A 17176-nucleotide genomic window follows, 5' to 3' on the forward strand; every position below is an offset into this window, starting at 1 on the left:
CTGGGGGGTTGTGGAGGAGCAGCAGGGAGGGGGGTTGGGGTGTCAGTCCTTGGGGCAGTCGTTGTTCCAGTCGGGGGAGGAGATGGCAGCAGGGCTGGCTGAGTAGGGGGAGGGGAGAATGGCTGTTCAAACCTGTTGAAGAATCTGTTCAGGTCGTTCACCCACTCCTGGTCCCTATCCAGCACAGGTCTGGAGCTGTGTCTCATTTTGGTTGATTCACATGCCTTTGTGGTTGTTTGCATTTAATTTTGTTTGTTTCTGTCTTTTTTTTAATTAGTTTTACATTTTTTGTGGTTATCTTGCATCACATTTTGGTTGATTTACATCACTGTGGGGTTCTTTTGCATTTCACTTCAGTTGTTTGGTTGTTTCATGTGTTTTTGTGGTTGTTTAGCACCATATCTTTGTTGTTTTACATGTTTTTGAGCATATTTTGTGTCACCTTTGTGTTTTTTTTGTTTTGTTTGTTGTTACATCAACAGCTTTTTGTATAATCCATCCATTATCTATCTATCGCTTAATTCTCAGGGGCTGGAGTCTATCCCAGCTGACTTAGGGCGAAGACAGGGGACAAACTGAACAGGTCGCCAGTCTATCACAGGGCAACACTTAGAGAAGGACAACCAAGCACACTGACCTATGGACAATTTAGAATCACCAGTTAACCTCAGCATGTTTCTGGACCTTGTGGGAGGAAGCCGGAGAACCCGGAGAGAACCCACGCTGCACGGGGAGAACATGCAAACTCCTCACAGGGATGCGAATCGGCAACCTTCTTGCTGCAAGGCAATAGTGCAACCAGCTGCGCTACCTTGCAGTGCTTTCTGCATTTAATTTTGGTTGTTTTACTTCTTTTTGCGGTCATTTTTATTCACACTTTAATCACTTTACATCTTCTTGGGACTATTTTGCGTTCTGTTTTTGTCGTTTTACAGCTTTTAGTGATTGTTTTTTGCCTCGTTATGGTTGTTTTGCGCCTTTTTGCGTCTGTTGCATGATTAAAGGTTCAGGTTAGTCAGGTTAAGATGGCTGCAGTTAAGGAGAGATATGATGAGAGTCCTCACAAAGATAGAAGTACAATAAGTGTGTGTGGTGTTTCTATAGGGAGGAGTGTGAAAGTCTCACAATGAATGGGGGCGGAGGAGGCGGCGTCCTCCATCTGCATGAGAGTTTTCTTATGGAAACCAGGTTTGTGGTTTACATGACAGTAAAGAGATGTTAACGGCGTGAACGCCACCTGTTTTCAAAAGCTGCAATCTGACTCCAGCTCAGCAGAAAAATGCTGAAGGAAAGAAATCTAGTGACCAAATCAACACTTTTTCTATCCAGTTTGCTTATTTAGTGTTGAAGAGTATTAGAATTCAGCCTTGTAACAGAGCTCTTATTTGTTCCATTAACTGTTCTCAGGCAGCAGTTCCACTAGCAAAAATTTATGCAAAATCCTAGCAATGTTTTAACATTTTTTGTAATGCAGCCAAAATAAAAGCTTTTCCACTCAAAGGAGAATAAATGCTGTCTAAGAGGAATATACATGTTCAAAAAACAGCTACAAGAACAAACACTAAACTTCATTGTATCGCCACAAGAGGGGTTCAGTTATGGAACAGACAACAACATGTCAGATAATAAGGAAATTTAAACAAATGATGAAAAACAATATAATTGTAGATATGCTGATGTAAATGAGACTTATTAAATGCAATTTAATTGTGTATTATGATTTATTTTAAGAGAGTATTCATTGTGGGGGCTGCAAGGTGGTTAGTTAGCACTGTTGCCTCGCAGCAAGAAGGTTGCCGGTTCGCGTCCCAGTGGGGGCACCGGAATCTTTCTGCGTGGAATTTGCATGTTCTCCCCGTGGAGTGTGGGTTCTTTCCGGGTTCTCCGGCTTCCTCCCACAAGGTCCAAAAACATGTTGAGGTTAATTGGTGATTCTAAATTGTCCGTAGGTGTGAATGTGAGTGTGCTTGGTTGTCTGTCTCTAAGTGTAGCCCTGTGATAGACTGGCGACCTGTCCAGGGTGTCCCCTGCCTTCACCCTAAGTCAGATGGGATAGGCTCCAGCCCCCCCGCGACCCTAGGGAGAATTAAGCGGTGTATAGATAATGGATGAATTATCATTGTGTGTTGTGTAATGTGCTCAATATTTTAAGCTCTTATTGACATACAGGTTTTGGTATATATAGGTGTTCAACTTCTTCCAAAACTCTTCGAACTTTGAAACTGTGATTTTGTTTATCAAATGTTGACTTTTGTTTTAAATTATTGGTTCAAAATAAAGGAAATAAAATGAAAATTTCAGTTAGAAAACAGTTAGAAACAGTTAGAAATTCAGGTTCCATACAGTTGTCCATTAAAGAAAAGGCAAAATTCACAAAAGCCACTCAAACAACAAGAAACTGAAAAAAGTAATAATTTAATAAAAATTTGCTAAATTATATTTCAGTCAAATAAGACATTGCTTTTGAATTGTGGGTGAAAAGAACAATAATAATAAAAAAATAAAATAAACTGTCCCGGACAAATTAAAGCACTTTGCTGATGAGCAGTGGGTCAAAATCAAAATACCTGTCAACAGGTGCAGAAGTCTGACTGAGAGTTACAGAAAACACTTGATTGCAGTGGTTGCCTCAAAGGATTGTCCAACAAAATATTAGTTTACAGGTCTCATCATGCCTGTTTGCTTGTTTTTTTTTGGTAATATATATATATATATTTCTGTTGAACCACAATTCAAAATCAATGTCATGATTTTCATTAAATCTGTATTTTTTAAAATTATTTTTGTCAATTTCAACTTATTTCAGTGACAGCTGTTTTTTTCCTTCTTTAACAGGAGGATGGCTGTATGTAACTATTTGGAAATATCTGTACAACCAATAACATCACTGCTGTTGGAAAACAGATCAGACTTTTACAAACAGAAAAACAATATCCCAACAGTTTTGATCAGCTATATCACGTTATTTCTGAAAGCTTTCACACGTGATCAGCACAACGGGTGAATTAATCCAGAGCGATTTTTATAATTATTCTTACTTTTGGAGAAATAAAGACAAATTTACAAACGATACCGCTGGTTTAAGGAAGATGTGCATGTGAGTGGGGGCTATTAAAGACAACGTCTGGGGGGAATGAAATGTGGAATCTGAAATGAAAAAAGAATAAAGTGACTGAATGTGGATCAAATCAGCTGCAGACAAAACAACATGCAGGTCAGAGTTTGGACACTTGGGGGCAGCAACGCACTGAGAGAGAGTTTACAGTCAAAATCACAACAAGCAGAAGGAAGTAAAGGCTGAACTTAAACTCTGTAAATGTAAAATGTAAATGTGGTCAAACTGCATTTAGACTTACTGCTGCTGCCAGTGTTTATAAGCTTCACTGCTGTCCAGGGTTGTTTACTTTGCTCTTCATGTCATTTAACGACGTGGCTTAAAAACACCATAATTTAAATAATATTAGCGCTCTGCTACTTAGAAAATGGCCACAGTGGCACTATTAACTTTAAGAAGAGAAGAAAAATCATCTGTGACATGCTGTTCTAAAAATGTACCAAATCTAAGCTTAAACTCGTAATATTTAATTTAAAAACACTTTATTCTACATACGTAATTGAAAAGCTTGAAAAATGAGCTGATTCAGAAACCAGTTTGTCTAAAAGACAAAACATTTTTCAACTGATTCTTCACGACTGACTCCGCTGTGATCGAAACAAAAATTCAGTTTTCAGGTTGAACTGTAGGCAGTGTTTCCACACACAGTTTTAAACGCAGCAAGGCTCAGTAAGAGTGAGCAGAGAAGCACGTTGTTGGAAGACACATTCAGCATGGCAAAACATCTTTCTACAGCTGATGTGACTTTGTTGAAGTTGTAAACATGTAAATAGTTAGATATCTTTAGTATGTGGCACCAATGTTTTATTTTCCAGAGTTGGAAACACCTGTGGAAAAATGTTGGATGACCATTTTTTTCAAATTTTGTAAGACAAGTAATTACATGAATTCTACTTTTAAAACATGATTTCTGTATCTCTAACTGTGCTAAACTGCACACAGGAATTTCTGAGTTCCCTCTCCTTCTTCATGTTCTGTTTCCACAGAGATGTGGGACTTTATGTTGCAGTGAAAAATGAAATGAGAAAAAATGTGACAGGAGTAAAAGAACAACACAGAGAAACTGCTGAGAAGACTAAATAAATGCACGTAAAACAGAATCAGGGCTTCAACATGCAGATTCTGCTTGTGCTCCTTGGATGTTAAAAGCAGGATTGGATGAAATTATGAACTAAAATTCAGTTTTAACCCTGAAATCAGACGTTTTTTAGGTTTTATGTTGCTGGAAAAAGGTCAGAGTTACACTGACGGCTGCAGGTATATTTATCCAGCTGAAAGATCCGTGGCACTAAAATGTCTGTAACTGTGATTTTTTTTCTTTGGATAATCATTGTTTCTTGCTTTGATTTGACTTTTTATTTATTTAACCCTCTGGGGCCTCTTCAGTCATGACTGACTGGAAAAGCAGCTAATTCTTGACTTGAGACCTCGAGCTACAGGTTTAAAGAAACCAAACACACAGATTTCTGTGTTGAAAAAGGTATAAAAGGTTTTGTTTTTTGTTTTTTTAAACTGTTTAGAATATCATATGGCATTTCAGCAGCATGTTTTTTCAAGCAGATATTAGTCACTGAAGTTATACACTTAAGAAAGAAAAAAAAACAGCGATGGCAAATTCCTTCTGTATTCATCAGAAAATTTTCAAACCTTCAGGTGTTTTTGGTTTGAATCATCTCATTTCAAGGATTCCTTAAAGCAGGAACCTTTCATAAGGTGCAGGTTGTCCAGAAAAACATGCAAATCATTTCTCCGATGTTGCTGCTAATGAAAAACATTTTGTTAAGGTCTTGATTTGATCCTTTTGTAGCAGTAATAGTAGCTGTTGACAGTGTTAGTCACAGCATCGTGGAAATCATTCGACCTGTTTGTCCTGTTCAGGAAGCAGCTCAAGTGCAGGATAACGCTGAAGAATTGAGAGATGTTTGTTAGAGAGAAGTTCAGAAAACTCAAGTTAAAAATACAACTTTTATGAATTTGTTGATTTTTTTAAAATCAGAAAGTAAGTTAAAATGAAGCTTCTCACCTAACTGGACCCTGCTCAGGGCAATGTAGACAGACATGAAACACTGATTTCAGATTCAGACCTGAGAACTTGATAATACAAACCTGATCAGCTGCTCAGTAAATCCTGGCTGGGTGGAGAAACTCAACACGTTCTGACCTTCAAACTGCTACAGAACCAACCAGCTCAACTAGTGTCACTTATTGACATAAGCTCAGAGATAATTTGTCGGATTAACTCAAACTGTGTCGACTTGCAAGAAATAACGCATCAAGGCTGAGGTTCCTGCTGTAGCCAATCAGTGGAAGCAGCCCAAACACTGTAAAAATGTATGCTTTCTTCTGCAGACATAAATGCAGATTTTTTTTCTGCTTTTTCATAGCAAGAAAATGTTATGTAAAATGCAGGAAAATATTCTTCAAATCATCCTTCGAGTCAAACTATATAACTTTACTTGACAAGAATCCATCATTTTATACCAACATTTTGAACTAAAAGTCAAACTGATTAAATTGGTTTATGTTTGTAAAAAAAAAAAAAATTAAACAGGGGTAAAAAAAAAATCTGTAAATCAGTTTTTAAAAAAACCCAAAATAAACAAAAACACATATAGAAGATTTAAAAGTTGTCCACAGTAAAAACTTTTTTTTTTTTTTTTACAGCTCTTTACTGATACAGATGTTCCCCATGTTTTTCTTTAAAAGAGAGTATATGTGTAAAATACAGGAAAATTACCTTTTTGAAAAAACAAATCTGCTGAAAAAGAACAAGTCAAAGTCAAGTTTACATTCCAAAAGTTCATCAATGTGATTAGAATATATTGTCTTTAAACAGTTTATAGATGAAAAAAAGCACAGAACAATAAAGTAGTTGACAAAAAAGTTTTTAAAAAAAACAAAACAAAACAAAAAAAAACAGTGAAAGGACGTGACTTGAGGAAAAAAATGAGGAAAACTGAAACAATTAAAAAACTGTAAACTCCACTGAGCTGTGTCACAAATATGATAAAAACATGAAAAATATCACATAAAGAAGATTTAAAGGCTGTACACAGTACAAAAAAAAATTCCCATTGATATTTACTGTGAATAAATACAGCGTTAAAAAAAAAATTTTTTTTGAAAGAGAGAAGACGTACAAAATACAGCTTATTATTACTTTTTTAAAAAAACATTTAATTATATCATTTAAAAAATGACATCCTTATTAATCCACATGAGGAATTTACAAGCAGCAAATATGAAGGACTTAAATCATGAACGAACAAATACATGAACAAATTAGTAACTAGAATCAAATATTTTTTTGAAATGTACCATCCTACATAAAGAGTACTTAAAGTATATTTTCGTGCCAGTACTTTTGTTCTTTTGCTTGAGCACAAATTTAAAACCCTGACTCATATCAGAGTATTTCTCCACTGTGGTATTTGTACTTTTACTTAAGAAGAAGATCAGAAGTCTTTCATTTTCCACCTTTGTATCGTGTTGTTAAGGTCAAATACTTTGAGTACTTTAATGTGTAATGTGTGTTTTTATACTGTCCTATTGATTCTTTCACTGAATTTAGGATCTAAATACTCTTCATGTGATCAGAGGAAGTAAACATGCAGAGCGAAAAATAAACACATTTTTCAAACTCTGAGCGGTTTCTAGATGTTTTTTTCCTCACATTTTTCTTCCTTGTGGGTTCCTTTTTCACTCTGCTCATCAGCTGTGGAAATATGTTTCACCATGCTGAATGTTTCTTCAACAACTTGTTCCTCTGTTTACTGTTTCTGAACCATGCTTTGTTTATTTTATTGATCCAGAATGTCTTTTTCTTCCCCTCTGCTCTGTGGAAACATTGCCTGCAGTTCAACCTGAAAGCTCCAATTTTTTGGGTTCTCAGTGGCATTGAGGAGTTCAGAAATTTGATTTTTTTTTCTTTTTCTTTGTTTTTTTTTTTAACAGAATCTGGCTTAAACGGTTTATTTTTGGAGAATTTTTGAACGACAATATAGTGATTTTAATGTAATATCACAATTTTAAACTCAGATTTGGTTGAGTTTTCTGATGGAGCAGCACATCACAGATGAGTATTTCAAGGACCGTTTGTAAGTTAAAAATCCAGTGACTCTTTCTACAGTTTCAGGCTAATAAATAGTGTATTTCTGATGATTTGTTTAAAGATAACATTTAAAGCCACCGTGTGGTTTCAGGATACAGAGAGTTACTGAACTGAGTCCTCCTGCGGTTCTATTAACTGATTTATCAGCAGCTGCAGTGGCATGTACTTTTATTCACTCAAACTGAATGAAAGGGAATGCCTGACATTGGTGCTCTCTGACTGGTCGACTGCTGCCTCCGAATCAAATTAGGTGAACCTGCAGTGGTTTGGCGCTCCAGTTCAAACTCGTCACACCGCGCCCCAATTGGACGGTTTGTCTGAGAGCCAATCAGCACGGAACTCACGCCTGCAGCCTGTTTTCGACCTGCAGCAGGTCAGACTTTGTGTTTTCAGCCTGCAGCTGTGATCTGATGTCAAGTCAGGACTCATCTCTGAATGTGTGTCACAGGATCTCACTGCTTGGCTCAACGGCGGCACTGGAAGGTTTATTTACGCGGCACCTTTCTAAGAAAAAATGCTTAGAACAAAAATGATGTACCAAAGAACAAATAAAATACGGATCTCAGCAAAACAAGAACTCAGGTTTAAGATAATATAGTAGAAAATCTCAAAACCAGACTCTAAACATGTGTTTCAGAGGAGTTTTAAAGCCAAGCATATCTCCTCAGTGAGGCTATTCTTTGTTTTTCCAGTCGAGACTCAGGCTCAGTCAGAGAACCTGCAACATGGTCCTTAGGGCTTAAAGAGTTCATATTCTGCTCCATGGTTCTTCCTTTCATTCATGCAGCTGCTTTTCTGTGCCTGTAAAAGTTCAGCAAAGTGACAAAGCCCAACAAAAACTCTGCTCCTTATGCGTCAGAAACTCCTGGTCTAAAGTCCAAGCTTTTCTTCTGTTGCTTCTCTGCCTTCACTGAAGCTGCTTCTGCTCAGTCTCCTAAAACTGAGGATCTAATACAACTAAACTGAATACTTATGCCAAGAAATGTCAGCCTGTGATGCAGTACACTGTAAAAAGTCTATTTGGGCTGTGGTTAAAGTAAGTTTTTCTGCTTTTGTGATGATTTGATCTAATGGATTCTGTCAACTTAAAGATTACTGTTTGTCCCTTCAAACTGGTATTTTACTTTCGGTAAAAGTGTGCAGTTTGGCTTTACGTCTCCTTTAGTGTTGTGCTTCCACATTTCTTTATTTTTTTTCTGCAATTCAACCATTGTTTTCTTTGAATAAGATTACAGAGTTAAGAAAGGGAAACAACAGTGAGCCTAATGACAAAGTCCTGCTTTACATTTTGGGTAAACTGAATACTTCAAGCTGACTTTTTCTCCATCCAACTTGAACCAGTGGTATTAATATTACTGTTAACTTGGATAAACTTAATTAAACTGCATGTTTCCAACTGAAGCCACGTAAGGAAATTCATTCTAGAAAGCAATTAAAGGGACCTTTTTCCATTACTTAATTAAATGCATGGATGCAATTTCTAGTTTACTGATTTAGATAAACCTTTTAGGTTGCAAACATTATTTTTGATGGCTTTTGTTGACATGATGTTGCAGCTAGTTAATACTTCATAATTTAAACTCAAGTAAAAAATAAAAAAAAAATTTAAAAAAGAGAGAATGTTTCTTTGAGTACTTAGCATCCAAGAAGTGGAAAAATCCAGGAATCAACACGCACATTTTTCCGAGTGCCCACAGATGTTACCAACACTAAAAATATTGTCCCTACAAACATCCATATTTAACTACTCACATTATTAACTAGTTATCACACTCTTCTCTGTTTTAGGGAAACACTGCCTGCTTTTGACTTTTGAGTCACTAATGGCTTCATAGTTGGGCTCAAGGTTTATAGTTTAGTTTTGTTGATGTTGTTGTTGTTTTACAGGATCTGGTGCAAATGACTTATTTTTGGCAATGGAAAGTTTATTTCAGGGTGCTAGAAGGGGGCTCTTCCCTCAAACTTCAGATTCAGGAGGAACAATTTGAATTCTATCCTGCTTGTGGGACAGTGGACCAACTCTTGAACCTTGAAGAGCTGCTGAAGTGCTCATGGCAGTTTGACCATCCATCCAGTCCACATGTTTTGTGGAATTGGAGAAGGCTAATGATTGTGTCTCCAATGGAACACCAAGGGAGGGTACTGTGGGACTTCAGGGTACAGGGGCTACAAGCCGTCCGGTACCTGTACAATCAAAGTGAGAGCTGTGTTTGTACTCTCAGCACAAATTCAAATATATTTCCGATTGCTGTTGGACTCCACCAGTAGGGTTGCCCCTTGTCTCCAGTTGTGTTAGTGATATTATTGGATGGAATCTCAAGGTGCAGCTGTGGTAAGTGGATTGTTCTGGTTGGGAACCTTAGGGTTGCATCTGTACTTGCAGATGACATGGTTCTGTTGGCTTCATCAGACCGAGACCTTCAGAATGCATTGGGGCAGGATGAAAATCAACATCTCCAAGTCTGAGACCATGGCTGTCTGCCGGAAACCAGTCGATTGCGTCCTCCGGTTTGGGGGAAGTTGCTTCCTCATGGGAAGGAGTTTAGGAATGTCGGGATCTTATTCACGAGTTAAAAGAAAATGGAGATGGACAGATGGTGTCGTACTGAAATTGAAAAGAAAGCTTAGCCGGAAGATAAAGCTCTTGATTTACTAGCTGATCTATGTTCCGACCATCACCTATAGTCATGAGCTCTGGGTTGAGACAGAAAGAATGAGGTTGTGGGTACAAGAGGCTGAGATGAGTTTCCTCCAGTTCTTAGGGTGGCTGGACCTTAGAGATAGTGTGAGGAGGTCAGACATCAACCAATTGCCCTTCCTCTCCAGTTCTGTTTGTGATCATATTGGATGGAATCTCAAGGTGCAGCCATACGAAGGTTGTTCTGGTTATGAACCTCCAGGTTGTGTCTCTGCTTACAGATGATGTGGTTCTTTCGGCTTCATCAAAACAAAACCTCCAGAATGCATCAAGGCAAGATGGGAGTCAGCACCTCCAAATCCAAGGCTATGGCTCTCTGGGAACCTCAGGGTTGCACTGCTGTGGACAGTAACTGAAAGAACAAGGCTGTGGGTACAAGCAGTTGAAAATAGTTTCTTCCAGAGGTTGGCTGAGCTCAGCCTTAGAGACAGTGTCAGGAGGTTGGGCATCCAGAGGGAGCTCAGTTGAGGAGATTTGGGCATCTGATGAGGATACATCCTAGATGACTTCTTTTGTGGGGTTTCTGGGCAACTGGAAGGAGACCTTAAGACAGGCCCAGAAATGCCTGGAGGGATTACATATCACATCTGTCCTGGGAGGATCTGGGGATCCTCCAAAAGGAGCTGGAAGGTGCTGCTGGCAAAAAGGATATCTGGAGAATCCTGCATAGCCTGCTGCCACCAATACCTGACCCTGGATAAGAGGAAGAAGATGGATGGATCAAAATTTTAAGCTTAGAATTTGTGATTTTTCCCAATGGAAAGGCACATAACAGATGATCAGTTCAAGGACAGTCAAAAGTTGAAAGTCAGACGATTCTTTAAAGATGCCATGTTCTTCAGACCTGCTGGTGGGCTTTGGGGTTCAGAGGGTTAAAGTAATTTATCTTGTGTGCACGAGTTATTTATTTCCCCCCCTTTTGTAAGTGTCTCACAGCAAAGGTTATTAAGTGTATGGCAGAAGATTTGACAGTTTGTACTTTTTTTGTGCTAAAGTGCAAATGTCCCATCGATCAATAGGGACAAGGAGTTGAATTCTCTCTAAACAATTGAAGAAACAAAAGCTGCTATTAAACTACAAGCAAATCGACTTGCTAACAGCTGCAGATTTTAAAAAATGCAGAACGGGCAACAATACTACAGAAAGGGTATTCGACCCCCCCAGAAAATTCCTGCATCTTCATCTTCTGCCTCGACTCAAAGGCATTTTACTGATAATACTGGACAGAAATCATGAGCAATAAAACATGAAGCTGACTTTGTCTTCAGGGAAACAGTAAACGTGTCCATTTCTGCAGCTGATGGTGATGAACCTGAACACAGCGTTTCCTCTTCTCATGAGGCTGCAGCTGTTTTAATTTATTAGACCACCACCCAGTGTAAGGTTTATGCCACAGGTGCTCTAAATTAACAGCATTGGCAATTACTAAAATCATTTTAGATGTTTTGGTAATGGTTAACACACCAGTGTGTAGAAAGTCTTTAACTAAAATCCATCCATTATCCATACACCGCTTAATCCTCACTAGGGTCGCAGGGGGGGCTGGAGCCTATCCCAGCTGACTTAGGGCGAAGGCAGGGGACACCCTGGACAGGTCACCAGTCTATCACAGGGCTACACATAGAGACAGACAACCAAGCACACTCACATTCACACCTACGGACAATTTAGAATCACCAATTAAAGTCAACGTGTTTTTGGACTGTGGGAGGAAGCTGGGGCCTCATTTATCATCAGTGCGTAGAAAAGGTTCTAAATTCTGTCTCACGCATGAAATTTAGAGTGTGCATAAGTACAAAAAAAATCTGTATTTATCAAATGTGTTGATAAATCCCACTTGTTCTTAACCTCCGTGCTCATGCACGTTGCCTTCAGAAACGCCTCCAAATTACCATATCCGGCAACAACACACCTCTTTATAAGCAAGTAAAGATTTATTTTTTTCCTCACCTGTCATCATCATCGTGGCAAAAAGGGCAAAAAAAGAGGATCTTTTCTGAAACTGAAATGAAGGCAATTGTCAGCGAGGTTGAAGCAAACCAGAAAATATTGTTTGGTGCGTGAAATGTTGGGATAAGCAGCAAAAGAAAAAATGCTGCATGAGACAAGATAACCACCGCAGTTATTTCTGTTGGGTCAGAATTGGTGGTTTGACGTTAAGCTCAGTGCCAAAAAACGCATCACTGCCCATGAAAGAGAAATGACTGACAAAATTTTTTATGCCGTTAAGTCCCCGTCTGATTTGGACTCATCGGTGATGGCTGTAAGGGAACTGGATGTAGGCTGGGACCAGGGGAGTTATGGCATCCAACACTGCCGGCTTGATCCTGCTCAGTGGTCGCTGGGAAATGCTGCATATATCTCTAACCTCACACTGGAATATGCCCGTGGTCAAAATCCCCGAATGCTTTCTATTTGTAGTTTCACTATTCTACCACTAGATTATGAGAGTACGCATGGTCAGAGTTGTGCGTATATTTACACACATTCCTAAGTATAAGTACAACTTGATAAATTCCTTGCTTAGGAATGTTCGTACGCATGCTCTATGCACATATCTGTGCCTACGCACTGATGATAAATGAGGCCCCTGGAAAGAACCCACGCTGCACATGCAAACTCGACGCAGAAAGATCCCGGGTGTCCTCACTGGGACCCAAACTGGCGACCTTCTTGCTGCGAGGCAACGATGCTAACCACTTATCCACCTTGCAGCCCCGTCTTTAACCGAAATTGTAGTTTTAATGCTAAAATATAATTACTATTGTTAGCCATGATTTTTCAATTTACTGTTCTACAAAAAAATGAAAAAATAGTAAAGCACATTATTATATCTTGATTAAAATATCAATTGATAGGTATTATTATTATTGTTTCCATAGTGATGGCGGTGCCCATGGACGCGGTGGCCTTTTCAGGAGACAACGAAAGTGAACATTTTGAGTGTCTTGTCTATCCCAGACTTTCATTCCGCAAAATTTACAGCTGAGAGACTTTGCTGAACATCAGGGCAATGAACGTCGCTAAAACTGCGGCGCTCGGTTGTGATTTGGACATAACATACCAACACGGAGTCCAATTGGAGACTACGGAGGTTACCCGAGAGAAGTGCAAACGGTACCAATGTAAACAAATGAGGATGAAGAGAGCCGGGATCAGTGGACCAGCTTTTAAACCTTGCACAACCCTTTGGGGCAATCACTGCAATCAAGTGTTTTCTGTAATTCTCAATCAGACGTCTGCACCTGCTGACAGGTATTTGGATTTTGGCCCACTGCTCATCAGCAAAGTGCTCTAATTTGCCCGGGACAGTTTTGTTTGTTTTTTCAAATTGTTCTTTTCAACCACAATTCAAAAGCAATATTTCACTCAAATATAATTTAGCAAATGTTTATTTATTATTACTTTTTTCAGTTTCTTGCTATTTGAGTGACTATAGGGAATTTTGCCTTTTCTTTAATGGAAAGGTATGAATAAGTTTGAGGACGACTGTTTATGGATATATATGTGTGTGTGTGTGTGTGTGTGTGTGTTAAGCACTGTATATACTTTTACTTACTTTTGCTTTGGTAATCGTTTCAGTGCAGGCCTTGTGGTTCTACTGCAGGGTGATATTATTTACTTTTACTTAAAATAAAGGATCTGAATACTTCCTCCAAGTCAAACATTAAACTGATTGGCAGAAATATTTGGTAAATGTTTCATTTATTTGACGTATTAGTGGGATATCAGTCTTCCTCGGATTAAGTTAAGGGGAAGAACATGCAAACTCCACGAAGAAAGATCCTGGGTGTCCTCACCGGGATGCGAACTGGCGACCTTCTTGCTGCGAGGCAACAGTGCTAACCACCGACCCACCTTGCAGCCCTTTAAATAACATAATATTTACATTTTTTGTTAAATCAAAAATAGAAAAGGAAAAACTATGATTATATGATGTCCAGGGGCTGCCAGGTTTCATTCAACAACATGGAAAACAGACTGAAACTGAATGTTGACACAGTCACCTGGTTACATAGAGGTGAATGAAAAAATACGTGGAAAAACAAAGTTCACATCTGTGCAGCTCACCTGTACAGTAACTCTATGAGGCGGTCACATTGCTACATGTCGTCATGGCTGCAGCAAGCAGCTTTCTGTCAGGCTGTCAGTGTAATAAGCTGCGGCGGTGTGTTTTTAACATTCCTGTGTGTGGACTTCCTTGCTGAGTTTTGGGCCCTGCAGGCTGCAGCGGACAAGACTGAACACAGATCAGATCCTCCTCCAGGTTCAGGCTCTGTCTTGTTCGTCTGCAGGGAGAAGAGACAGCGAGCAGCTCACACTCCTGCCACCCAAATACAACATTAACAACTTTTTTGACAAGAATTTACAAAAAAATGTCTTTAATATCAAAGTGAAAAATGGTTTTCTACAAAGTAATGTGAATTAATTAAAAACATATTACAAAAACATAAAATGTAAAATAAGTGATCTGGTAAGTATTCACCCCCATTAAAGTGATTCATGAATTCAACAGAGGTGATGCTAGAAGTCACACATTTAGCAAAATAAAGATCATCTGAGTGCAGTGAATCTATCTCAGTGATTGTAGTATGAAGACTCCTGTATCTGGAAGGTCCAGTCTCTGGTGGATCAGTACTCCTGCATATAACTACATCATGAAGACTAAACACTCCAAGTAACTCTATGACAAGGTTACTGAAAAGTGTAAGTCAGGGGATGGTTACAAGGAAATTTCCAAGTCATTGAATATTTTCTGGAGTATAGTTCAATCTATTATTAAGAAACACATCACATGGCTGTCCCTAAAGACTGACTCACTCTGCTTGAAAGAGACTAGTGAGGGAGGCCACCAAGACACTGATGATTCCTCTGAAAGAGCTGAGATAGGAAAAACTGTTCATACAGCAACTGTTTCCTGTTCTTCACCAGTCAAAGCTTTATGGAAGAGTGACAAAGAGACACTTTGAAAAAAGTTCATGTTAAATTTGGAGTAAAGTTCACCAAAAGGCATTTAGGACACTCAGAAGTCAACTGGAGGAAGGTTCCTTAAAAATCATGAAATTTATATAAAATTATATATGATACAAATCTAATTAGAAAATTATGTTTTTTGACCATTAGAGTAGATGCTATATTTGGTGGACACCAAACACTGCACATCATCATCAACACACAATCCCCACTCTGCTGCACGGTGGTGGCAGCATCATGATGTGAAGCATGTTGGTGGCAGCATAAAATCCTGGAGGACAACCTGGTGCAGTGAATAAGAGAAGTGAGACTTTGGAGAAGATTTGGTTTCCAGCAAGACAATGAACTGAACCAAACAGCCAAAGCTACACAGAAATGGTTTAAATCCAACAAGGTGAAGGTTCTGGAAGACGCAATGTCGTGGATAAAAGGTGAAATACAACATTATTATCTTACCACCATGTGTCTGCTGCCGCTCTGATATGACAACGTAAAAAATACTTCATTGCAAGCAAAGGTCAAAATGTCCAACTATAAAATTATCCAAGTCCTTAGTGACAGGTCCTTAGTGTGCAGCAGAATGGTCTGACTCACAGGATGTAGACTTTGTATATAAGCCTGCTATTGGTTACACATTTCATGGGGCTTTTCTCCTCTCCTTCCGCTTTCTACATTTTAGGTCTTTTCCAAAATTATACAGAGGATATGAATCATGCACTGATAATCACTGCTAATTTATTCCTGTAAATTATAAATTGTCGTCTGTTCCTACCCCACTGCGAGCAAATTTCCCACCCAAAAAATACTTCTGTCACTATTTTAAGTAAAACTGTTGTTAAATGTTGTTCTTTCTATGCTCAAAATGATTGTAATTGTTTCAAAGAAACATGTCACAGCTTTGTTTTATCCCCAAGAAAAATTGACTACGAGATGCAGTCAGACCATTCTACAAGGCAAATGACTCACTGGCAGTAGATTTTGGATACATGCCTGCCACTGGCTACTCATTTCTCATGCCTTTCTCCTCTCCTTCCGCTATCTACATTTAAACAACTCCCTTTTCTGCAGGAAACAACAACGATCTTCGAGCAGCAACCGGCAAACTGTAAATTTCAAGTTTTATCCAGGATAAAGTAGCACTGCCAGCCTTATGATATATTTTTTTGTGTGTGTGTTTAGATATATTTTATTTCATATCGACTTGTGTTTATATTTTTATTATATATTTTTACTTTTCCTACTTCTTTTAACACTTTTGATTGGGATTATCTGTAACAGAATGCAATTTCCCCCAGGGGATCAATAAAGTATTTCTGATTTTAATCTGATTCTGAAATTGTCCATTTCAGTCAGTTCTTGCATCCCTGTGAGCAAATTTTCCTCCAACACAATTAGTCTGTCACTATTTTGAATGAAAACCGTTGCAGAATCTTGTTGTGAGCTGCACATAAGACAATTGTAATTGGTTTAAAGAAACCCAGCCCAGTTTTGTTTTCTCCCATGAAACAGTTCTAGTGAGGTAGACCATTCTACTCGGTGCTAGGGAATGGCTTAACACATTTCAATTTGACAGCTTATCTCCTTGAGTTGATCAAAACAAGTTCCCCCGGTCACTATTTTGAGCGAACACTGCTGCTGCATCTTACGCACATCACAGTTTTGTTTTCAAGCCTAGAAACAAAAGATGATGAGGTGCAGTCAGACCGTTCTACACAGCACTACACAATGGTCTGACTCTGTGAGACTCACAGCAGAGTGATTCCAATTGTAATTTTTATGCACTGGTTTGTTTTTTTTTCTGCATCAGTTTGTGGTGGAAATGTCGTTATTTATAAGACGATAAACACAAACAATTCAAAATGTGATAAAATATAATGCAGTGAAGATTTCAAACATTTATTTTCCTGTAGATCAATCTTCTTCATTCAGTATTACTCCCGTTGTGACCATGTGTGAATAGCAGTCTTTCAAAAATAAACGTCCTCTGTTTGAAATTTTTATGCACATGTTGTAAATATTGAAGTCTACTCTTATCTTCCTTAGTTTTTATTGTGTTTCAAGCAGAAAAAGTGCAAAAACATGCTTAAAAGGAACAATAATAAAAAAAAAAAATTGGAGTTTAGTGATAATATCAATTAGTCAAAATATCCTCTTTCAATAAAATATATGGTATTACAAAACATGCTTATTAAATTTTTCTCACAATCTATTTCATCAGCTCTTAGAATGATGTAGCTTTCCAGTTTTATTACTATGTTTTTATATAGATGTCGTGTGT

Source organism: Stegastes partitus, unplaced genomic scaffold, assembly GCF_000690725.1.
Source record: "Stegastes partitus isolate 25-593 unplaced genomic scaffold, Stegastes_partitus-1.0.2 Scaffold57, whole genome shotgun sequence".
Taxonomy (NCBI): domain Eukaryota; kingdom Metazoa; phylum Chordata; class Actinopteri; family Pomacentridae; genus Stegastes; species Stegastes partitus.